This window comes from Dama dama, chromosome 2 (genome assembly GCF_033118175.1).
Source record: "Dama dama isolate Ldn47 chromosome 2, ASM3311817v1, whole genome shotgun sequence".
In the NCBI taxonomy this organism is placed as follows: domain Eukaryota; kingdom Metazoa; phylum Chordata; class Mammalia; order Artiodactyla; family Cervidae; genus Dama; species Dama dama.
The window spans coordinates 43308410-43334991 of record NC_083682.1 but is presented as its reverse complement, the minus strand read 5'-3'; the positions used below and the strand labels follow the sequence as shown (position 1 = coordinate 43334991).

General features: G+C 38.6%; 1 protein-coding gene across 2 annotated transcripts in view; it reads left to right on the top strand.

Annotated features, from left to right (window-relative positions):
- GRM5 (glutamate metabotropic receptor 5) overlaps window positions 1-26582 on the top strand; it is a 583230-nt gene that overhangs the window by 70021 nt on the left and 486627 nt on the right. The gene's annotated exons all lie outside the window — the stretch shown is intronic.

Genomic DNA, 26582 nt, shown 5'->3' with positions numbered 1-26582 from the left:
GGATCTCCTTGCAGTCCAGGGACTCTCAAGAGTCTTCTCCAACACCACAGTTCAAAAGCATCAATTCTTCAGTGCTCAGCTTTCTTTATAGTCCAGCTCTCACATCCATATATGACTACTGGAAAAACCATAGCCTTGACTAGGCGGACCATTGTTGGTAAAGCAGTGTCTCTACTTTTTTTTTTTTTTTCATTTATTTTTATTAGTTGGAGGCTATTTACTTTACAGTATTGTAGTGGGTTTTGTCATACACTGACATGAATCAGCCATGGAGTTACATGTATTCCGCATCCTGATCCCCCCCCCACCTCCCTCTCTACCCGATTCCTCTGGGTCTTCCCAGTGCACCAGGCCCGAGCACTTGTCTCATGCATCCAACCTGGGCTGGTGATCTGTTTCACCCTAGATAATATACATGTTTCAGTGCTGTTCTCTACTTTTTAATATGCTCTCTAGGTTGGTCATAACTTTCCTTCCAAGGAGTAAGTGTCTTTTTAATTTCATGGCTGCAGTCACCATCTGCAGTGATTTTGGAGCCCAGAAAAATAAAGTCAGCCACTGCTTCCGCTGCACTGCTTATCAGTTTTCATTTTATGGATGATCCTTTTGGTATCCAGTCTAATCTAACTCTTTGCGTAGGCCTCTTATCTGTTGAATTCATTTCTGTTTAAGGAAACGGTTTAGGTTGAGGTCCATTTTTCCACTTATGAATGTCTGTTTACTCCAGCATCATTTGTCAAAAGGCCATCCTTTCTATACTGAATTGCTTTTGCTTTTCTGTCAAAAATTTATTGGACATATTTGTGTGGTTCTATTTCTGAATATTCTGTTTTAAAGATGTGTGCATGTCTCCTTCCATCAATACCACTTTGTCTTGATTACTGTAATTAAACAGTAGATATGAATATCATTATGCATAGATTTTTAAAGAGATAAAGCAAAAACCATCTTTATTTTCTTCTTGTGCCTTGTATTATGAATTCACACCAAAGGCAAGTGATTTTTACTAACTCTCAAACTCTAGATTGAATTCTGCTTCCTTACTTTCTGGCTGTATGATTTTTATCATTTCACTTAAGCTCTGTAGATCTGTTTCCTTAACAGTATATTATCACTGGGGGACTGAAATAAAGTAAGATAAATTAATAAAGCAGTTTATCACATTTTTCTATTTCCATGCCTCCTTATAGTCTTAAAAAATAACATGCCTCCAAAAAGCTTTTATATGGCTTTTATTTATTGATATTCACCATATTAAAATTAATACAGAAAAATGTTTTAAGTATTCATAAGTTAATTTTAGAACAATGATGTAACAGTTATGTTATATCAATAACAATTTTTAAAATAATTTTAATTTCCAAAACAAAATAATTGTTGAAAAGAGTGGTACTTGTTAGCATATTTGCAAACCTTTCAAATATCTGACTTAAGAGAAGACATCTCATTTCTCATAACTGCTTCAGAATTGTCTTTTTAATATATTCTTTTGATATAAGTATTTGAAGAAATTCTAGCATCATGCAGGTATATAAATGGAAAAGAGGAATATTTCATAGTCTTTCAAATAATTGTATATATTCCTTATTGCTTCTGCAATGAAAGGATGCAAGCAAGTAGCAGCTTCTAAAAGGTTAGTTGCAGTGTAGCATCTGATGGGTTTAGCAATGAAAATTTTATGCTCTTTGACATTAAATCTATTGGCCAGTTTTGGACTTTGAATGAATCTTTACCTTGCATACTTTTGTAACTCCATCCGTTCACCATTTGGAAAATTTTTGTTCACTGAGTTGTGGACATTTTCCAAATGTTTACAAATATTTTGTTATATACATTCAAATAGCTCATTTGTTAATATCACTATTGATCATATTAGAATAGTATTTAAGTATTGAGAAATTAACTTCATAGTAGTGGGTAAAAGTTTTCCAAAATTATTTTTTCCTTTTAACCTCAAATTTTATTACTGGCATAAAATATAGTTAGCTGTTTTCTTTGAAATGATAAAGTTACTTTGTAAAACTTGGATAAAATACCCGCTAAATATCTGAATCTAAAAACCATCATTTGTATGTCGGTCATTGTTTCAAAGAAAGTTGTGCTTCCATGACAAATGTGGCTAGTTCATTTCCCAATTCAGTCTCACAAGGGCTGTTCCTATAGATAACCACCCTGCTTTGATATGCAGTAATGTGCCTTATTAATACCTGTCACTTTATTATACAGAATATTTTTTCTTTTTTTAATTAAAGTGTAGTTGATTTACAATGTTGTGCCAGTCTCTGCTGTACGCAAAGTAACTCGGTTATACTCATCATGCAGAATATTTCAAAGATGTGTATTGAAAAGAAGAGTTGATGTGAGTAAAACTGTAATTTTCTTCTAATTTTTTACTTGTGTGTGATGGTGAAAAAACAAACCTTTCCAGTTTCATACTACTGTCTTGCTTCATATTAATGCCCCAGGAGTTTTACCAACCACCGCTTTTGTACCATCAGTGCAAGTATGCATGCAGTGGAAAAACACAAACAACACCTTAGTAATATTATGAAAATAATTTCAATATTGTGAATCCTCTGATTCTCCAGGACCCCCGGGGTGCATGGCCATTCTTTGAAAACTGTTGAATTAAAGCATGATATAAAATAGGAGAACACGCTGTTGGTGTTCTTAGTATGATTAGAATTTGATTAAGATTAGAATTTGAATTTATTTTGTATCAGAAAACTTTGTTTATTACAAAGTTGTCCCAAGTGTGCATTGCTGGGGGTGGGGTTTTATTAAGATCCACAAAACTCCCCTGTTCAAATGAGTTATAGCTTTAATTTTCTTAATTGTCTTAAAGAACTGCCTCAGTTTATGCTTGGATATTCACCTACTGTTAACATTTTATCTAGTCCCATAATCAAGATGAAACAATTTAAAAGATGTTTATTACATACTTAGAATTTGCCAGACTCTGGGGATACATGAACAAGTAAATGAGTCTTGTCTTGCTGTGGTGGCATGAGATGGGGCACTTAACTTTTGGAAACTGTGAGCACGTGGGTAGTCAGAAAATAATTCCCAGAAGAATGATAGCACTGTAGCCATGTCTTAAAATAACATGTGCGGCTAAGAGAACTGAGGCTGAGAGCTGGGATAGCAGACCTTCTTCCTGGAGAGCAGCGTTCGTGACTCTCTGTGCTTCATCCTCAGGGTGCAATGTCAAAAGCATGCAGTAATTAAGTTGAATTGAGCCAAATTGAATACCAAATTTTTAAGTTGCAAATAATCATACTATCAGAAAGAAAATGATTCAAATTGTTCAAGTGGCAGTTTAACAGAAAACCTTAGATAAAAATAAAAGATTTTCTTTTCACGATACCATCAGGCAACTTCTTAGATTTAAAGAAATGAAATGGGACATTTCCTTGAGCTGCTGTGCCTGGCAAGGAAAAGTCCCTCAAGGCTGCCTTTAGGTTTTCCCAGTAACACTGCAATTCAAATCTTAGCCTTCCTTTCTCTTGGTGCTTTTAAAAATAAACCATCGAGGCATTACATAGATTTTAAACCCTTTAGATTAAAAAATATATACCTTACAAGTGTGAAGTGAACTTCATTTAGCTGGGTTTTATGATCTTTATTTAAGTTTAGAGAAGTAACTTTCTTAAAGAGAATAAAGATATTGCTAATTAGTTGCATAATATACATAATGTTGCTTTACACATGGAAGCTTTAGTTGCTAATTAAAATCCATTGGGAAAACAACCAAGGAGGAAATAGTTTTATTCATGTGTCCGTTTAAAGTAGGCAGAGAATTGCTATCAGGGAGAAGTTTCTAATGGATTGATCCAAAAGTTATTGTGCTCACATTGCAAAGACTAGCCTGTTACAGTCAGTCAGTTCAGTCACTCAGTCGTGTCCGACTCTTTGTGACCCCATGGACTGCAGCACGCCAGGCTTCCCTGTCCATCACCAACTCCCGGAGTTTACTCAAACTCATGTCCTCATGTCGCTGATGCCATCCAACCATCTCATTTTCTGTCGCCCCCTTTTCCTCCTGACTTCAATCATTCCTAGCATCAGGGTCTTTTCCAATGAGTCTGCTCTTAGCATGAGGTGGCCAAAGTTTTGGAGCTTCAGCTTCAGCATCAGTCCTTTCAGTGAATATTCAGGACAGATTTCCTTTAGGATGGACTGGTTGGATCTCCTTGCAGTCCAAGGGACTCTCAAGACTGTTCTCCAACACCACAGTTCATCAATTCTTCAGCGCTCAGCTTTCTTCACAGCCCAACTCTCACGCCCATACATGACTACTGGAAAAACCATAGCCTTGACTAGATGGATCTTTGTTGGCAAAGTAATGTCTCTGCATTTTAATATGCTATCTAGGTTGGTCATAACTTTCCTTCCAAGGAGTAAGCATCTTCTAATTTCATGGCTTCACTCACCATCTGCAGTGATTTTGGAGCCCCAAAAAGTAAAGTCTGACACTGTTTCCATTGTTTCCTCATCTATTTGCCATGAAGTGATGGGATTGGATGCCATGATCTTAGTTTTTTGAATGTTGAGTTTCAATCCAGCTTTTTCACTCTCCTCTTTCACCTTCATCAAGAGACTCTACTTTTTTCCTTTCTGCGATAAGGGTGGTGTCATCTGCATATCTGAGGTTATTGATTTTTCTCCTGGCAATCTTGATTCCAGCTTGTGCTTCCTCCAGCCCAACATTTTGCATGGTGTACACTGAATATAAGTTAAATAAACAAGGTGACAATATACAGTCTTGACATACTCCTTTCCCAATTTGGAACAAGTCTGTTGTTCCATGTCTGGTTCTAACTGTTGCTTCTTGAGTTGTGTACAGATTTTGCAGAAGGCAGGTCAGGTAGTCTGGTATTCCCATCTCTAAGAATTTCCCACAGTTTGTTGTGGTCAACACAAAGGTTTTGGCGTAGTCAGTAAAGCAAAAGTAGATGTTTTTTGTAACTGAGATAGTCCACTCCTAGGCAGGCTGATTAGAAGTCCTGGGTCCCCAAGGAGGAGAGAGGGGTTGGGGTTCTTGAGGAGGAGGAAAGGACAAACATTTTTTCCTCTACATTCCTTAGTCTTAGTCACATAAAAGGTTGTTTTTCTTGAAGCCTGGAACTGATGATTACACAACAAACAACTCAGTTTAAACTCTGTACTGGGGATTATATAACAACAGTGTATCCTGCTTGAGGACAGTTTCTCCTTCCTGAAAACCTGACTAATCCTGATATTTTATAATGTATATTATGAGAGTGGGTCTGGTAGGATCTTTCTAATGTTACATTCTAATCCTGTTATCCTAAAATGTAAATTGTGGGAGTGGGTCTGGTAAAATTTTTACAACCTTGATACATTCTTTTGATTAATTGTGATAACTAATTAAAACAGTATATAACTCCCTTGCTAACACCAGTAAGGGGAGCACTCTCCGTCCCCCTTCTGATGTCTGTGTCAGAAGCTTTCTCTGGCACTTTTCTTATTTTAATAAAACTCTGCTACACAGAAGCTCTTGAGTGATGAAGCCTGGTCCCTGGACCCGAAGCTAAATCTTCTTTGGAGATCACGAATCCAACATTGTTCACTGTAAGCTATCAGAACTCTCTTGCTTTTTTGATGATCCAGCGGATGTTGGCAGTATGATCTCTGGTTCCTCTGCCTTTTCTAAATCCAGAATCCATGCCTAACTACAACTGCAGAAAAGAGAACCTTCCCTTGAAAGGCTCTAACCTGACAACCTAAGACACAGCTTGGCTGGCTCACAGAACAAAGGATTGAGCAAATACCAAAGGAGAGCTAGCAGGCTGTGTACTGGCTCCTCTCTGCCCAGAGGCAGAGAAGCAGGCTTGAGACAGCCAGAGCCTGCAGGCCAGGGGCTGTTGCAATCTCGCCCCCAGAGATGACATCCTCCACAAAACTGTGAGCAGACTCCCAGCTGCTCACCAGGTCTTCCTAAGATCCTGGATGGTTGATCATCCTGATGATCACAGCCTGAGATCAGCCCCCCCAGAGGAGACACACGCACACTTGTGATGGTTCTCCCGTGGGGCACCCGGGACATGGAGCCGTGGGACCAGGGAGGTGATTAAGATGCATAAACCACCTGGGGCAGTGCGCTCGCCAAGCAACCGGTCACAGGAGATGCTCAAACCTGGGAAGGACACAAAACATGTGCCCATCCGACAGGGACTGAGCCAGAACTGCGTCTGAGTGTCTCCTGCGGAGGTGCGGGTCAGCAGTGGACTGGGTGTGGTGTAAGCCCTCTTGGAGGAGGTTGCCATTAACCCCATCATAGAACCACCAGAACTCACACAAGACTGGGAAATAGACTCTGGGAGGGCACAGACAGAACCTTGTGCACCAGGACCCAGGAGAAAGGAGCAGTGACCCCACAAGAGACTGACCCAGACTTGCCCATGAGTGTCCAGGAGTCTCCGGTGGTGGCATGGGTCAGCGGTGGCCTGCTGCAGGATCAGGGGCAATGAGTGCACCATTGGGACCTTTTGAAGGAGGTCACCGTTATCTTCATTACCTCCACCATAGTTTGGCCTCAGGTCAAGCAACAGGAGAGAACATAGCTCTACCCATCAACAGAAAACTGGATTAAAGATTTACTGAGCATGGCCCTGCCCATCAGAACAAGACTCAGTTTCCCCCTCAGTCAGTCTCTCCCATCAGGAAGCATCCATAAGTCTCTTATCCTTCTCCATCAGAGGGCAGACAGACTGAAAACCACAATCTCAGAAAACTAACCAATTTAATCACATGGACCACAGCCTTGTCTAACAATGAAACTATGAGCCATGCCACGTAGGGCCACGCAAGACAGACGGGTCATGGTGGAGAGTTCTGACAAAATGTGGTCCACTGGAGAAGGGAATGGCAAACCACTTCAGTGTTCTTTCCTTGAGAACCCCATGAACAGTATGAGAAGGCAAAATGATAGGACACTGAAAGAGAAACTCCCCAGGTCGGTAGGTGCCCAATATGCTACTGGAGATCAGGGGAGAAGTAACTCCAGAAAGAATGAAGAGACAGAGCCAAAGCAGAAACAACAGCTGGTTGTGGATATGACTGGTGATGGAAGCAGAGTTCGATGTAGTAAAGAGCAATATTGCATAGGAACCTGGAATGTTAGGTTCATGAATCAAGGCAAATTGGAAGTAGTCAAACAGGAGATGGCAAGAGTGAACATCGGCATTTTAGGAATCAGCGAACTAAAATGGACTGCAATGGGTGAATTTAACTCAGATGACCATTATATCTACTACTGTGGGCAGGAATCCATTAGAAGAAATGGAGTAGTCATCATAGTCAACAAAAGAGTCCAAAATGCAGTACTTGGATGCAATTTCAAATATAAAATGATCTCTGTTCATTTCCAAGGCAAACCATTCAATATCACAGTAATCCAAGTCTATGCCCCGACCAGTAATGCTGAGGAAGCTGAAGTTGAATGGTTCTGTGAAGACATACAAGACCTTCTAGAGGTCAAAAAAGATGTCCTTTTCACTATAGGGGACTGGAATGCAAAAGTAGGAAGTCAAGACATACCTGGAGTAACAGGTAAATTTGGCCTTGGAGTACGGAATGAAGCAGGTCAAAGGCTAACAGAGTTTTGCCAAGAGAATGCATTGGTCATAGCAAACACCCTCTTCCAACAACACAAGAGAAGACTCTACACATGGACATTACCAGATGGTCAATACTGAAATCAAATTGATTATATTCTTTGTAGCCTAAGATGGAGAAGCTGTATACAGTCAGCAAAAACAACACTGGGAGCTGACTGTGGCTCAGATCATGAACTCCTCATTACCAAATTCAGACTTAAATTGAAGAAAGTAGGGAAAACCACTAGGCCATTCAGGTATGACCTAAATCAAATCCCTTATGACTGTACAGTGGAGGTGACAAATAGATTCAAGGGATTAGATCTGATAGACAGAGAGCCTGATGAACTATGGATGGAGGTTCATGACATAGTACAGGAAGTAGGGATCAAGATCATCCCCAAGAAAAAGAAAGTGCAAAAACACAAAATGATTGTCTGAAGATGTCTTACAAATCACTGAGCAAAGAAGAGAAGCTAAAGGCAAAGGAGAAAAGGAAAGATACACCCATTTGAATGCAGAGTTACTGTTAACAGCATACCCATAAAAATGTAAATATGAATGCCTTGCAAAAGAAGAATTGTAAAAGCAGGATAACCATGTAGCTAACTGCAGGTTAGCTAGTTTTACTTCTCTGGAAGAAGAAAACCAGCAGAGAAAGATATTGAAGAACTATGTCCTAAAGCAGTGTGGATTAACATGAACTCTACAATAAATTATTCATTCATTCTAAAGTGATTTATTCATCAGTGTTTTATAGTTTTCTATGTATAGGTCCTTTGTTTCTTTAGGTAGATATACTCCTAAGTATTTTATTCTTTTTGTTGCAATGGTGAATGGTATTGTTTCCTTAATTTCTCTTTCTGTTTTTTCATTGTTAGTATATAGGAATGCAAGGGATTTCTGTGTGTTAATTTTATATCCTGCAACTTTACTATATTCATTGATTAGCTCTAGTAATTTTCTGGTAGAGTCTTTAGGGTTTTCTATATAGAGGATCATGTCATCTGCAAACAGTGAGAGTTTTACTTCTTCTTTTCCTATCTGGATTCCTTTTACTTCTTTTTCTGCTCTGATTGCTGTGGCCAGAACTTCCAACACTATGTTGAATAGTAGTGGTGAGAGTGGGCACCCTTGTCTTGTTCCTGATTTCAGGGGAAATGCCTTCAATTTTTCACCATTGAGGGTGATGCTTGCTGTGGGTTTGTCATATATAGCTTTTATTATGTTGAGGTATGTTCCTTCTATTCCTGCTTTTTGGAGAGTTTTAATCATAAATGAGTGTTGAATTTTGTCAAAGGCTTTCTCTGCATCTATTGAGATAATCATATGGTTTTTATCTTTCAATTTGTTAATGTGGTGTATTACATTGATTGATTTGCGGATATTAAAGAATCCTTGCATCCCTGGGATAAAGCCCACTTGGTCATGGTGTATGATTTTTTTAATATGTTGTTGGATTCTGTTTGCTAGAATTTTGTTAAGGATTTTTGCATCTATGTTCATCAGTGATATTGGCCTGTAGTTTTCTTTTTTTGTGGCATCTTTGTCTGGTTTTGGAATTAGGGTGATGGTGGCCTCATAGAATGAGTTTGGAAGCTTACCTTCTTCTGCAATTTTCTGGAAGAGTTTGAGTAAGATAGGTGTTAGCTCTTCTCTAAATTTTTGGTAGAATTCAGCTGTGAAGCCATCTGGTCCTGGGCTTTTGTTTGCTGGAAGATTTTTGATGACAGTTTCGATTTCCTTGCTTGTGATGGGTCTGTTAAGATCTTCTATTTCTTCCTGGTTCAGTTTTGGAAAGTTGTACTTTTCTAAGAATTTGTCCATTTCATCCAAGTTGTCCATTTTATTGGCATAGAGCTGCTGGTAGTAGTCTCTTATGATCCTTTGTATTTCAGTGTTGTCTGTTGTGATCTCTCCATTTTCATTTCTAATTTTGTTAATTTGGTTTTTCTCTCTTTGTTTCTTAATGAGTCTTGCTAATGGTTTGTCAATTTTGTTTATTTTTTCAAAAAACCAGCTTTTAGCTTTGTTGATTTTTGCTATGGTCTCTTTAGTTTCTTTTGCGTTTATTTCTGCCCTGATTTTTAAGATTTCTTTCCTTCTGCTAACTCTGGGGTTCTTCATTTCTTCCTTCTCTAATTGCTCTAGGTGTAGAGTTAGGTTATTTATTTGGTTTTTTTCTTGTTTCTTGATGAAAGAAATCAAAGAGGACACAAACAGATGGAGAAACATACCGTGTTCATGGATTGGAAGAATTAATATTGTCAAAATGGCTATTCTACCCAAAGCAGTCTATAGATTCAATGCAATCCCTATCAAGCTACCAACGGTATTTTTCACAGAACTAGACCAAAGAATTTCACAATTTGTATGGAAATACAAAAAACCTCGAATAGCCAAAGTAATCTTGAGAAAGAAGAATGGAACTGGAGGAATCAACCTGCCTGACTTCAGACTCTACTACAAAGCCACAGTCATCAAGACAGTATGGTACTGGCACAAAGACAGAAATATAGATCAATGGAACAGAATAGAAAGCCCAGAGATAAATCCACGAACCTATGGACACCTTATCTTTGACAAAGGAGGCAAGGATATACAATGGAAAAAAGACAACCTCTTTAACAAGTGGTGCTGGGAAAACTGGTCAACCACTTGTAAAAGAATGAAACTAGAACACTTTCTAACACCATACACAAAAATAAACTCAAAATGGATTAAAGATCTAAATGTAAGACCAGAAACTATAAAACTCCTAGAGGAGAACATAGGCAAAACACTCTCTGACATAAACCACAGCAAGATCCTCTATGACCCACCTCCCAGAATATTGGAAATAAAAGCAAAACTAAACAAATGGGGCCTAATGAAACTTAAAAGCTTTTGCACTACAAAGGAAACTATAAGTAAGGTGAAAAGACAGCCCTCAGATTGGGAGAAAATAATAGCAAATGAAGCAACAGACAAAGGATTAATCTCAAAAATATACAAGCAACTCCTGCAGCTCAATTCCAGAAAAATAAATGACCCAATCAAAAAATGGGCCAAAGAACTAAACAGACATTTCTCCAAAGAAGACATACAGATGGCTAACAAACACATGAAAAGATGCTCAACATCACTCATTATTAGAGAAATGCAAATCAAAACCACAATGAGGTACCATTACACCCCAGTCAGGATGGCTGCTATCCAAAAGTCTACAAGCAATAAATGCTGGAGAGGGTGTGGAGAAAAGGGAACCCTCTTACACTGTTGGTGGGAATGCAAACTAGTACAGCCACTATGGAGAACAGTGTGGAGATTTCTTAAAAAACTGGAAATAGAACTGCCATATGACCCAGCAATCCCACTTCGGGGCATACACACTGAGGAAACCAGATCTGAAAGAGACACGTGCACCCCAATGTTCATCGCAGCACTGTTTATAAGAGCCAGGACATGGAAGCAACCTAGATGCCCATCAGCAGATGAATGGATAAGGAAGCTGTGGTACATATACACCATGGAATATTACTCAGCCATTAAAAAGAATTCATTTGAACCAGTCCTAATGAGATGGATGAAGCTGGAGCCCATTATACAGAGTGAAGTAAGCCAGAAAGATAAAGAACATTACAGCATACTATCACATATATATGGAATTTAGAAAGATGGTAACGATAACCCTATATGCAAAACAGAAAAAGAGACACAGAAATACAGAACAGACTTTTGAACTTTGTGGGAGAATGTGAGGGTGGGATATTTCAAAAGAACAGCATGTATACTATCTATGGTGAAACAGATCACCAGCCCAGGTGGGATGCATGAGACAAGTGCTCGGGCCTGGTGCACTGGGAAGACCCAGAGGAATCGGGTGGAGAGGGAGGTGGGAGGGGGGATCGGGATTGGGAATACATGTAAATCCATGGCTGATTCATATCAATGTATGACAAAACCCACTGGAAAGAAAAAAAAATAATAATAATAAAAAAAAAAAAATAAAGTGATTTATTGAGTACCTACTGTGTTCTAGGCATTTTTCAACGGCTAGAACGGCAAGTAAGATGGATTTACTTTCTATCTCCAGAGTCCTTCCCCTGTAGGCTCATGAGTCTTTACTCTTCCAAATTGCCCCAGAACTAGTTGCTTAAAACCAGCATATTGCACCAGTTGAGTGCTATCTCATTTGTTTTCAAACTCTTGCTCACATAGACCCTAAAAGAATTACACACACACACAATATATATGTATATGTATATATATATACAAGAACTTTTAAACATGTTTATGTTCTCTGAAATGTTTAATTATAAACTTTAAGAGTTGCAAAGGATGCAATTGCTACTATATTGTATTTACATTTTTAAATAAACCATAACAGTGTGGCAGTCTGAACAGGAGGGGCGTTTGGGGAGAATGGATACATGTATATGTATATGGCTGAGTCCTTTCATTTTTCACCTGAAACTGTTACATTGCTAATAGGCTATACCCCAATATAAAATAAAAAAGTTAAAAAAGAGAGAAACTTATCTATGATGATAAAAATATAAACCGTAACGTCCTTGATGTAAATGTAATCAATGAAATATAAATTGTGATATGTGAAATGAAATAGTGATTTAATATACAGCATTGAGCCATTTAAAAATACAAGTATGTATTTTTATTAATGTCCATAAAATTAATATTGCTCTTAGTTCCTCTTGAATTTGTATTTCCATTCTATTTCCTTCACAAAATTTTGTCTTAACATAATGTATTTTTAGTTTTATCTTAATATATTTTTATTTATAATCTATTGTATGTTCTTAAAACAACAACAGGAAATGCAGACAAATTATGTGTTTCCTGTGATTAAAATTGTCCAGGTTTAAGTTATTCTCATAAATATTTTAGTATTCAATTTATGAAAATGTTATGAAACATTATAAATATGATATAAATTATGAAATATAATTATTACACATACAAAAGTTATTTATTGGAAATGTTAATTTTTTATCAGATGGATGAAGCTTTTCCCCCTTATTATTCACAAACCCAGGGCTAAATATTACTTAATGTTAGGATTGAGACTTAGGTTAGCAAAAGATTTATGTGTCACTTTTTTCTTATTTTTTAAATTTACAAATATATGAACTATGAAATACTGTTCACATAAATAAAGAGATGGGCTCAGAGAAGTTCTGTTATTCAAATGACAGTAAATTCTTTGAACTCCTTCTGAATTATTTGCCAAAACCACATGATGAACATAAGGAAGTATTTAATAACCAACTGAGCTGATAAATCCTCCTTCAGTTTTGATAAAAGCAGAGAATTATAATCCATTTGATTTGCCAAAGTACTGGTTCCCCAATAGCAATGCCACAATTTTGAAATGCTATTTTACTTGCTTTCCCCAAAGTTTTACATCTTGGGGCAATATATCATGGTAAATTTAGGAGAGAAAATGCTATGTGCCTTGCATTTTAAGTGTACTAAGGGGAAGAAGAAACCAGCATGGCTGATCAGTAGTAGAATGTAGCTTGTTTTTAGGCTTAATTTGACCTTCCAGATGCCAGTCGCTCAGTCGTGTCTGACTCTCTGCAGCCCCATGGACTGTAGCCCACCAGGCTCCTCTGTTCATGGAGTTCTCCAGGCAAGAACACTGGAGCGGTTGCCATTCCCTGTCAGGGGATCTTCCTGACCCAGGGATCGAACTCATGGCTCTTGTGTCTCCTGCATAGGCAGGCCAGATTCTTTACCACTAGCACTGCCTGGGAAGCCCTTCAGGTACCAGTTTCTCTCTAAACATTTCACTGCTTTATCTCATTTAATGTCCATATCCACTTAGGAAATAAGAACTTCTCTTAATTCTTCTTTCTGTAATCTTAAAATAACCTGGTGTGCATGTGGTGGCACAGCGACTTGAGAAAGTTGTTAGTTCTACATACTGTTTGAGAATAATAAATGTCTAAATCATTCAGAACAAATGACTATCTTGGTTCATCATTTCGAAAGCAATCCTTTGATAATGTATTTCAGTGTTTTGTCTGTAAATGGTAAAAGATCATTATTAACTGGAATAATCTTTCATATGAAATATATGCCATTTTAAAAATTCATCTTTAAGATATGCTGGTTCATTACCATTTCAAGATGGACAGTTTCGAATCTAGGATTTTAACTCATATAGACTTACACATATTAATGCTTTACTGAATATATCTGTAAAATACAGCTAGTAATAAGGTTCTTATAGATTTTTAATGAGATGATGTATCTAAAATGTTAATGAAGTGAAGGGCATAGAATCCACACTTGCATCACATTGACTAGGAAAAAAAGCGTGCAGCCACTGACATAAGATGGAGCTGAGAAGAAAGTAGAAGCTGGATCCCGAGTGGGTGGGGTGTGTGTGTGTGTGTGTGTGTGTGTGTGTGTGTGTTAGTTGCTCAGTTGTGTTCATCTCTGTGACCTCATGGACTGTAGCTCACCAGTCTCCTCTATCCATGGAATTCTCCAGCCAAGAATACTGGAGTGGGTAGCCATTCCCTTCTCCAAGGGATCTTCCCAACCCAGGGATTGAACCCAGGTCTCCGACACTGTGGTCAGATTCTTTACCTTCTGAGCCACCAGGGAAGCCCAGATTACTTTGTATTCCTAAACAAAAAGCTTAATCTTTGATGAAAGAATGGGGGTAAGGGATAGTTACTACTCATAGAATAAAGCTCATTTATTTGGGAATAGTTTTAGATTTACAAAAAGAGTTGCAAAGATGGTACATAAAATTCTGGTATACCTTCCACCCAGTTTCCCCTAATATTATCATCTTACTTTTGTCAAAACAATAAAAGCATTGTACAGGATTTTTAACTAAACTACTACTGTTCATATCATTTTTATAATGTAGGAACTACTAGGAAAGGCAAGAACACTTTACTTTTATCAACATAACTCTTTGGGGATGTGTTTTATAGACTTTCATTTTTCATCCATATCCAGCAGCCATTTCAGTTTAGTCAAGACTTTTCTGCCCCACTCAATGCTCAGAAAACAAATTCAGTAAGAATCCTCTCAATTACATCACTTATCTAAATATAATTAAGATCTAGTTAGTTAACCAGACAATATTTACCTAAATTTAAATTCTTGCTCTTAACTATTCCAATTGAGTGGGCAACTGAGATATTTTATTTGTCATTAATGTTTCCAATGTTTTTTAGGTTTTTTTTTAAAGATATAAAGAAGGAGTTAATTATCAAAATGTGCACAGAAGCTTTAGTCAGTGGATAGAAAAACAGGTGTGGAGGACTCACCTCTATACAGGGGGAGCATCTCTCTATGCTGTAACTCATACAATAGAATGCCTTTGATTTTTGAGCTTTTTGCCATGGATGAGCTGATGTGGGCTCCATAGTAAGATGTTGGATTGGAAAATACATTCATATTTGTTATAAACCTCCATGTGTCTGCTTGTCTACCCTTCAGTTTCACCCCAGACTCCTATCAGGAAGTGTGTTTTCCCACAGAAGGAGTTCAAAATGACTCCTCTGTACTGTCATGCACGAGAGCAACAGACAGGAATACACAAAAGCATCAGAATTTAAAACAAAGATGGGCAGAGCCAGAGTGTTTAGCAGATGAACCAGAAGACAACTCCTAGCAAACCGGAAGGCCTTTCTGCAATAGTGGAAAAGTCCCTCGGACAGTATAAATGGCACGGGGACCTCAAGAGATCACTGGCAATGATCAGACATGTATAAACATGAAGGTCAACCCAATAAAAATATATCCTAGCAAGGGTTATCACTTTTTCAAATATCTGTAAGGAAATGGTTTGGAAATTTATATCAGACTCACAGAACATTTATGTTTGATGTGTATATTCATAATGAAGTTAAAGAATAAGTGTTTAGCTCCTTATTCCAGCAAATAGTTGGTCCCTGTATCTCAAGAAATTATTCAATTTATTTGTTGGAATCAAGAGTTAGATCCTCCAGGTGCCGTGCCAGCACAGTGGTGAGATGCTTGACTCTCCGCGACACTGGTGGCTTCTGTCGCTTTAGCAGTCCGTTTGCTCGCAGGGTTAGCTGAGCATTCATCACAGAACCCCAGGGTCTTCCTGTTGTCACCTGCCTATGATTCCTGCCACCTTCGGAAAGTCATTCATTAGGTTTAGATTATGTGAGAGTTACTAGCTGCATCGGGGGTGAAATTGCATTGCTGAGCAAGAAAATGAATTTCTTTTGGGTCTTTGCAAAATGGATTTTTATTAGAACTGGGACTCTTTTAGAGCAAGCAGGAGGTGCATGAAGGACCTTGAGACACCCTATTAAGGTTCTGTCTTCTTTAAAGCAGTAAAGGTCTTGCAGTTTTAAAGGCCTGTAAATTGAAGTTAGGAATCACACACTGAATCTCAACTTCCGCTTGCTGGGTTGGCAGCTTTCGACAAGTTCTTTACTCATTCTGTGCCTCAGTTTTCTCATCAGTAAAATGGAGATATATACTCCTAATAGAGGATGAGAGAATTCCAGGATATAACAGCTCTGCAGTTCCTCCTATGGCGACTGACACATACGAGACACTCACAGTATTAGCTCTTCATTCTCTCCATCATCAGTCTTTTAGGGCAGACTAACTGTGAAGAAGGTTGATCTGCTATAAATAAAGGAACTTAACTGAGGAGAGTAAGAGGGGAGATGTGTTTCATTTAACTGATTCACTTTGCTGTACAGTGGAAGCCAACACAACATTGTAAAGCAGCCATGCTCAGATAAAAATGATTTTTAAAAAAGATAAATGCACCGCAATGTTCATTGCTGTGCTGTTTACAATAGCCAGGACATGTAGGGAAACTAAATGTCCAACACCAGAGGAGTGGCTAAAGAATATATGGTACATGTATACAATGAACTATTACTCAGCTGTTAAAAGAATGAAATAATGTCATTGCAGTAACATGGATGTATGTAGAGATTGTCATATGGAGTGAAGTAAGACAGAGAAAGACAGATACCACATGATAGTGCTTATATGTAGGAGCTAATAAAAGGATAGCAATGAACCTATTTACAAAACAGAATCACAGATGTAGAAAACACACTGATGGTTGCAGGAGGAAGAGAGGTGGGGAGGGATAAACTGTGAACTTGGGATTGACACGCACACTCCTCTGTGTAAAAGAAGCTAATGAGGACCTGCTGTATTCCACGGGGAGCTCTGCCTATAGCTAATGGCCTATATGGGAAAAGAATCTAAAAAAGGGTGGATATATGCACATGTTTAACTGATTCACTTTGCTCTGTACCCAAAACTAACACAGCATTATGAATTAACTATACTCCAATAAAAATTTAAAACAAACAAAAAAGAAACTATCTGAAACTTTCATATCAACTGTAATAATAATATGCAACTGTGTTTGTTAGTCACTCAGTCTTGTCAGACTCTTTGCGACCCCATTGACAACAGCCCGCCAGGTTCCTCTGTTTGTGCGATTCTCTAGGCAAGAATACTGGAGTGGGTAGCCATTCCTTTCTCCAGGGGATCTTCCCAACCCAGGGATCAAACCTGGGTCTTCCACATTGCAGGAGGCTTCTTTACCATCTGAGCCAACAGGGAAGCCCCTGTAATATGCAAACAAATTTATGTAAATATGTACAAATAAAAAGAGCTGCTCCAAATGAAAATGTGCAGAATTTTCTGTATGGTGATAGATAAAGCAGATCTAAATTGTTTTAAATCTAAGGATTTTTAAGCAGAAATGATCAATGTCAGGGGAAGTTAAAAATTCTTTCCAAGATTTCTGTGAGATTGAATGCCTTGGCAGTGGAGATATGTCGATGGGCAAGAGAAAGCAAGCCTTCTCTCTGTCATTACCTGGGTATTTTGAAGTCAAATAACACTCCTATCATATGCTGATATAGAACCTAAGAGTTGAGGGAATTCTGTGCATATTAAATGTCATCCTGTTCAATATTTTTCTCCGTAACAAATGGCCTGTCCTTAAACTCTGAAGGTGACACAGTGTGATAGCTTAAATTAATATCTCCATCTTGCACCTGTGGAAAGCGCCCTTCTTACCTGCTGTGGTCATTTACTAGAGCTAGTACCAACCTCCAGCACTACTTCATATCTGATAACAAGGAGATAATACCCTTGAAATTGAAACTTGTACATTCTGGGTTGAATGTATTAAAATAAAAAAAGGCCTTTTTTTTTTTTAAAAAAAACTTAAGCTATCATTAATTATCAGATATTTAAGGGTGTCTTACACTGAAAGCATCTGGGATGAATTTCTCCAGCTCATTTATTATTTTTTTTAAATGTTCCTTCACTTGGCAAAGAAAGTGAAAGTGTTAATCGCTCAGTCGTGTCTGACTATCTGCGACCCCGTGGACTGTAGCCCACCAGGCTCCTCTGTCCATGGAATTCTCCAGGCAAGGATACTGGAGTGGGTAGCCTTTCTCTTCTCAAGAGGATCTTCCTGACCCAGAGATCGAATTCGTGTCTCCTGAACTGCAGGCAGATTCTTTACCATCTGAGCTACCAGGGAGTTTTTAACATTTTCAGATGGATCTGTTGTTTGAAAATACAGTTTTGCTGGGCTCTCCTTCACGGCACCCCAGAAATATTGTTTCATTCAATCTCTGAGAAAATTAAACTAAGAGTACTCCAACAGTGACTGCTTTACTAGAGACGCAATTATACATTTACTCTTCTAAGCAGGATGATTCAAGGAAAATATGCTAAGCCTCGAGGAAAAATTAGAATACCTAAATGTTTTAGATGTATTTGTAGGAAAACTTCAGTGAGAGGAAGTCTTCACTTGCAGTTCACTAAAGGAACTTCCATTTTTATGTCTGAATAAAGGGAAATTTATGTTTTTCAATTTACTGCGAAATTGCACTGGTACAATATAAAAACTTACTCTGAATTAAGAGTCAGCAAACAATTGTTGGGTTGCTTCTATGTATAATAGAGTGCTACTAATCTTAAAGAATATAGTGTTGAAAACTTAGCATCCTCAACTTCCTCACAGATCTATTGTGGGTAAGATTTATATAATAACAGTTATTATTGATTCCTTTTGTGCCAAACCTGGTGTTCAGCCCTTGGATTTTTAATTGTACTTCTTATAATAACCTAATTTATTAGATGTTATTATCCCCGTTTATTAGATAAAGAAACCAAGTCTTTGAAAAATAAGATTCAGGTTAGCCAAGTCCTATTTTTTTTTTTTTAAAAAATAGAGTTTAAGAAAAGAGAGGTAATAGTAGATTCATAAGACTCATAAGACTGAATTACATTTCAACAGGGATTTAGAGCTTATTATTCAAGACATTCTGAGAACTCTGAAAGGGTAACAGTAAGGAAACAATAATAAAGTTTCAATAAAGCTCATATCCTTTTTTAATGGAAAGTTTAGAAATATAAAGTTATGAGGATCTATAGGCACATTATATCTGGAGTTTGGCAAGGAATTTAATAAGATAAAGTAGTCTGACATCTAATGTGAGATGGAGGGTTCCGGTGGATTTATGACTTGTTTGCTGATGCTAATAAATGTGTAGATTCTGTGGTGGTTCAGAGTTTGGGTTCTAGATTCATATCTGCCCTCCTTACTGTGCCTCAGTCTCTTTGTGCAGTCATTATGGTACCGCCCTTATTGAACAGCTGTTGCACATTTGTCCTAGATTTTACTGTGATAGATTAAATAATCTAGGACAACCTGGAAGTTATCAAATTCTATATCATCAACTCTAATCTCATTCTTGGCCTGCTGGACATATGCATTATTGGTTTGAATACTGGCAGAGATAGAGGACTGATGAAACTTGATATCATTCCAATCTTTGAGATATTGTCACTGACATATTAGACACAATACTAACAATAAAAATGAAAGTATAGTATCATTTGCTGAGCCCCAATTATATGTCAGATGCTTCTTATGCATTCCCTGTAATCATCACAGTAACCTCGAAGAGTATGCATTATTTTCCTCCTTTTACTCATGAATGATTTAAGGCCTTGAGAGGTCCGTGGCTTCCCGGGTGGCATTGTTGTTTAGTTGCTCAATTGTTTCTGACTCTTTGCGACACTATAGACTGAATCACGCCAGGCTTCCCTGTTCTTCACCATCTCCCGGAGTTTGCTCAAACTCCTGTTCGTTGAATCAGTGATGCCATCTCACCCTCTGTCATCCCCTTCTCCTCCTTCAGTCTTTCCCAAGTGGCTCTAGTGGTAAAGAGCCCGCCTGTAGGTGCAGGAGACGTGAGAGGCTCGGGATCCTTTGATCCCTGGATTGGGAAGATCCCCTGGAGGCGGGCATAGCAACCTACTTCAATATTCGTGCCTCGAGAACCCCTTGGACAGAAGAGCCTGGTGGGGTCATAGGGTCACCAAAAGTTGGACATGACTGAAGTGACTTAGCAAGTACACACACAGGGTCAAGAAAATGACCTTCAGTCAAACAGCCAGGTCATAGCAGTCCTGGGGAACAAAGGCCCAGATCTGCTTCATCTTCTTCACACCAAAGCTCAGGTCTTTCTGTTACATTTTACTGTCCCTAATGAGATGGAATTTTACAAGTTTAAATAATTTATTTTTAATTTTAGATTAAAACATACTATGCTTGAATAAGAACAGAATAAGGTATCTGTGACTTCCTAAAGTTCTCATTAAAACAATCATAAAGACCTTAATTTATTGGAAATTAAACATGAATGAATAATATGGTGGTCATTTCATGATAACCACAGAAGGCTCTAGGAGTGATAATATAATGGATGTACTCTGTAAAGGATCTGTCCACCTTACACCTGGGTTCATGGGAGACAATTAATAAATGGTAGTGATGCTGATAATGATGATGGTCTTTTGCCCTGAGCAGCCAGAGTTCAGGGACTCTTATTTAAGAAGGACTCAAACAAGCTGATAATGTCTTACAAAAGAGCAACTTGACAGGCTTCAATACTATGCCACTTAGGTAAAATTGAAGAAATTAGAGATATTTGGCTTAAAGAAGACTTGATTAATGGGTATCATAAGATTCGTACAGAGCTGTAAGAGAGACTCACAAACATTAGTAAGTTAATTCAGTTTAAGATTAGAAAGAACGTCTGCAGAATTGGAATAAACTGTCTCAGGAGGTACTAAGCTTCTCATTACTGGAAACATCAGGCAGATAGCAGATGACTGTCAAAAATACAGGAAAAGTTTGAGGGTAAATAAGCATTGGCAAGATGGCCTTACTTCCTATTACTTTCCCTCTGAAAATTTATACACATTTACATACAGTATTTACATTGCCACACACATATACTCACATGTGCACACAAATACACATACTAGGGGTATGTCTAGAATAAGATTGTAGACCAGCTTGAGATTATGGGAGATAGCAGTGAATTATTGAAATACAAATTTTACACAGCAGTCCCTTTTATATTTTAAAACTAAAATAGATTCATTTTGAAATCCTGGTAAAACTCATTTCAAAACCTCAACTGAGGCATAAGGGTAATCTAATATTGTAAATTTTATATACAGGTTATTACAGAACGTATTTATCCTTGAAACAAAAAAGCCAATGCATACTCTAAGTAGTGGCTGTGACTGAATCTCATAAAACAAAAAAATTTGGGAAACTTCCTAGATTACATTTGATGAGGGTGATACCCTTGGGTCCAGCAGTGTTGACTCAATAACTTGTCCTTCAGAGACGTCATTAGTAATCTTGTCATCGTCAGTGATCATTAATACTAATAATCTTGCGGTCATTAGTAATCCTTAAGGCCTCTGCCTTAAGGAATGGCAGACTTCACCCATCAGACCTTTGAGCATTTCTCTAATATTAGCTTTGTCCTCAGTTTTTTCAGGGGGCTTCCCTGGTGGCTCAGTGGTAAAGACTCCGCCTGCAGTGTAGGAGATGCGGGAGGCGTGAGTTCGATCCCTGGGTCAGGAAGGTTCCCTGAAGAAGGAAATGGAAACCCACTCCAGTGTTCTTGCCTAGGAAACCCCATGGAAGAGGAGCCTGGCGGGCTACAGTCCATGGGATCGCAGAGAGTCAGACACGACTTAGTGACTAAGCCAGAACAGCAGTAGTTCCCTCAAGCAATATAAAAGTTGAGGAGGCAAGTGAAGGCAGACAGCTACTGAGTTACGGTCAGCTTTGCTTAACACTTCTTCCAGCATGTTTACTAACTCCCTTTCCTCATGAGACCCTGAAACTTGTCCGTCCATTAGATGTAGACTGAGCCAGCTCTCCCAGTTCTTGAGAACTTTTTCTGATGTGACCCGTGGCAGGTGTCCACTTGTGATCTTCACCAGACCTGTGTTCCTTAGCTGGCCTCCACTCTTGGCTCCGGCTACACAGCCTTCCAGATGCCTAGAGAAAAGCCTCTCCTAGACACTATCCTTTTACTATCGTTATCCCAACCTGAGCATCTTTTGTGCGTTTTACCTGATGATGGGAACCTTCAGAGAAGCTGTGTTTAGATGTAAACTGTTGCGATCTTTGAGCAGTTAAAATGACAAAACATGGAATGAGAGGCCTTTGGGTAACAGCACTTGAAGTATTTACACAGAATCTGATCATCTGACAAGAATAAAGTAGAAAGTGAGATAACATAAACATTCACTTTCAACTTTGTAAGAGCAAAATAGCATGATGTTTCCAGCGGTAGCATCCTTTATGGCTCAGTCCAACCATATCCCTCTCTGACTGTTCCTTGCTGGACAACGGGAAGTCAAGGTGGGTGACTCTCACCATTGCCCTGGCAGTGTGCCGATGTATCCTGTAACGTATTCAATGCCATAAGTCTGTTAATTAGTGTGGCAGAGACTTGTTAACTTCTCAGGGGTGTTTTGCATGGTATGTTTTGCTTTGATAATAGTAGTAGGCAAAAAGGCTTGTAACCTTATTTGACTGATTCCTCAGGGTTAACAGATTCAGAATACAACTTTTTGATTCACTCTTAAAATATGGTCATTTTTTGAGGCAACTGATGTAAAAAGTGAAGACTAAAAGCAGCAAGAGGGGAAAAGTCCTATGGATTATTTCTTCAAGAAATGCTCAAAATATAGAAAGTTTTAAGAGTTGCCTGTTATCATGATCCCTTCAAAGAAAACCAACTGCTGAGCTGTCTGTATTAGTTTTCTATTGCTCTGTAGTGAATTTCCTCTGATTTTGCAACTTACAATAAAAAATATATATTTCCTCTGAGTTTCTCTAGATAGATCAGGAATCTGAGAGAAGCTCAGCTGCGTGATTCAGGCCCAAGGGTCTCTCATGAGTCTCATATGAAGGCTTGGCATAGGCAGCGGTCTCTCCCAGGCCCACCTGTGTTTCTTGAAAGCTCTGTTTCTTTTTTTCTGTGCAGTAGCTTCTGACTAGATATCTATTTTACACATGGTGGGGACACGACCCAAGCGACTTAGCACGCACGCGCAGTATATATGGGGGCCTCCCTTGTGGCTTAGCAGTAACGAACCTGCCCACTAATGCAGGAGATGTAAGAGATGTGGGGTCAATCCCTTGGTTGGGAAGATTCCCTGGAGAAGTAAATGTCAATCCACTGCAGTATTATTTCCTGGGAAATTCCGTGGACAGAGGAGTCTGGTGGGCTCCAATTGGACTTGACTGAGTGGCTAAACAACAAGTATATATATATATGTATGTCAACCCAAGTCCCGGTTCGTCTCATACCTCTTCCCCCACCGTGTCCACATATCTGTTCTCTGTGTCTGCATCTCAGACTCCTGCCCTGCAAATAGGTTCATCTGTACCATTTTCTAGATTCCATATGTATGTGTTAGTATACGATATTTGGTTTTTTTTTTTTTTTCCTGTTTTTTAATGACTGGTGCCTGGAGATTCCAGTTTCTTACACCATGAGCCTCTCCACGGGCTACCTGAATGCCCTCAGAACATGTCAGCTAGTTTTCCAGAGACACGGTGCCCAAGTTGGGAGCTTTAACCTTTTTTATCACGGAAATGATAGATCATCGCTTCTACTGCATTCTACTTGCTAGTTAGGAGTCAGTCATCCCAGTCGCCCACTCAGCATTCAAGCAGGGGATGTGTGCCCGTGCATGCTAAGTTGCTTCAGTCATATCCGTCTCTGCAACCCCACGGACTGTAGCCTGCCAAGCTCCTCTGTCCATGGAATTTTCCAGGCAAGAATACTGGAGTGGGTTGCCATGCCCTCCTCCAGGGGATCTTCCCAACCCAGGGATAGAACCCACGTCTCTTATGTCTCTTGCATTGGCAGGCGGGTTCTTTTACCACTAGTGCCACCTGGGAAACCCATCAAAGAATTTGTTGACCTAATTCTAAAACCATCACATGGTCAACTTTAGGGAGAAACATTTGTAGACCAAGATGGCTTGATTAGTGCAGCTAATTCCAGCTTTGGGAGGAAGAGTCTGGTAGATAGTAAAAAGCACTGCTCAGAAGAGTAAGGTGACAATGTTTCTTGTTCTGATACTATTCAACGTGCAAAGTTAATGCTTCTCGAGTTTTAGTGTGAACATGAGTTACCTTGAAGCACTGGGAGAGCATGGGTTTCCGGGTCCCATGCCCAGATATTCTAATTCAGTGGGTCAGAGAGCTTGAATTTCTAAGAAAGTCTCAGAGATCACTCTGATCCACCTTCTGAAACCAGCTTTAAATCTCAAGACTCTAACTGGATTAGCTTCCTCAAAATGTGGCCCGAGGGCCAGTAACCTCCTCCCCTGGTAGCTAGTTAGAAAGGTGAAACCTTAGGCTCCAGCCCAGGTCTACTGAGTCAGAAACAACAGTTTCACATTATCCCCAGGTGATTTATAAGGGCGTTAAAATTTGACAAGCACTGCAATCTAGACGGTATTGCTCAATTCAATAGGACCTCAGTTTTCTCATCTGTTGAAATGGCAGTATTGATCTTATTTTAAATCCAACTTACTGTGGGGTGAAAAATTAGGACTTGAAGTCAAATATGCAGGAGTGAACTGAGCTTCCACTAGCCATAGTTTCTGCGTGGAAAAAATGGGGACTTTTCATAGCATCCTCTTTTAGTTATTCTAAAAATGAAGTAATGCTACGACTGTAACGTGCCTAGCTCCCCATTTGAACAGTCTGACATTCGTTTGTACATGAATATTCAAGATGCAGCTACTGCAGAACTGCTTGTGAAATTGCTTATTTGTTATGTTGGTTCCACCTATTTGATTAGTTAATTTGGTAAATTTAATGATGCTGCAAGTGAAATGATTCCAGCTAATGATTATTGATTTGAACCTCAAGAAGAGGGAAATACATTGATTCCTAGGTAATTACAACTTAAAATACATACATTGAGTGTGTGCAGATGCTGGCTGATTAAAGATAATGAATATTTAAAAACTGATATAAAACTGGGGCCAAGTTGGAGGGAGGTAAATTGTGGTTCAGAGAGTAATTAAAACAAAAATGAGGGATGACTGGCCAAAAATTAAATGGGCTTGCCTGTTAAGTGGGGTATTCTTCAAGCTGAGGTTAGATGCTCTGAGAATGTATATCATTGAGGGGATCTTGCTTTGAAAGAAAGCTTAAAATAGATGATTTCCAATGTCCCTGAAATTCTAAGTTCTGTTTTATAGTATCTGAATTTCTTTTTCCTGCTTATGCTCTTTCCCCTCATCTTCAGGAAAGTGCATACTTTGATCTATGATTATTATCTTCTGAGAGATGTTGATGATGTCCCAATATAAACAGCAGGTTGTATTGCTGAGTAGTTAAGAATACGTTATGAAGAGCCAGTCAGGCCAGAGTTAGAATCAAAGTTATGCTACCTACAAGCTATGTAACATGGGCAAGTTATTATATACCTGTCAGCATCAATTTCTTCACCTGTTCATAGGCTTGAGAAGAGTAATCAGTCAAAGGATGCTCTGAAGGCCATAGAAAATGAGCCATAGGAAGGGTTTAACAAAGTGTGGCACATGGTAAACTTTCAGAAAGTGCTAGCTCTTCTTATCTGAAATATTTATCTAGGATATAAATCTCTTATCATTTCAGAACCCTCACTTCTCTTACCGATCACAGTAAGGACAACATAGATATTACAAGCTGATTCTCTTCCTGTATTACATTCTGACCCTGTAAATTTCACCATGACATTATTTTGCTGTATCCTCATTTTTAATATAGCCAGGTACCCAGAAAGAAAAATTCACATTCACCAGAACCTACATACTTACTTCCAATGATGGGCTTTATTTGATTTGGAGATATTTTAGTTAGTGTGCAATAGGATTTTCTTGAACAAACATGTTGAACTGAATTTTGGCACATGCCTTTTCTCTTCCTAAGGCATCTCCTTACTCATTATTTCCACTCCCACAAAACATCTCCCTGTCTTCATTTTTCTCACATATCATATATCATTGTTCCAACTAATGTATTTCACAATCAAATCTGTGACCATACATTACATCTTCTCTTCCCATTCAAAACTGAAATCGTTTAAATTCCTTTTAGAGTTTATAAAACCCCTTCTTCACATATTTTCAGCTGACATTTAATGGGCAAATATCACCGATGATTTCCAAATTTCAGATCCAAGGTCTCTTTTTCATCCTTAACCTATGAAACACCCTCACACCATTTGATTGGTTAAGAACTGCTCAGCTCTTTTTTTGTTGTGACATTCATGCCTTTCTGTGTTTTAGCCTTCCTTCCTTTGTTCAAGTAACAATGGCTGGCAGACTCTCAACTCTATTTCTAACCAGGGACAAATGACTTACACTTTCTGGCTTCTGTTTCCTTACTTGTAAAACTGAGACGATGACAATAATCTTGTATGTTATATAAAGATATAAAGGATCTATACCTCTATAAAGGATCTGTACCTGGCATCATGGTGCTTTACATGTGGTGGTAAATGGTGGCTCTTGTTATAGTAATAATTCCTCATAATTTTTCTTTCTATTCTCTAGCTGCCATTAGGGTTTGTGAAT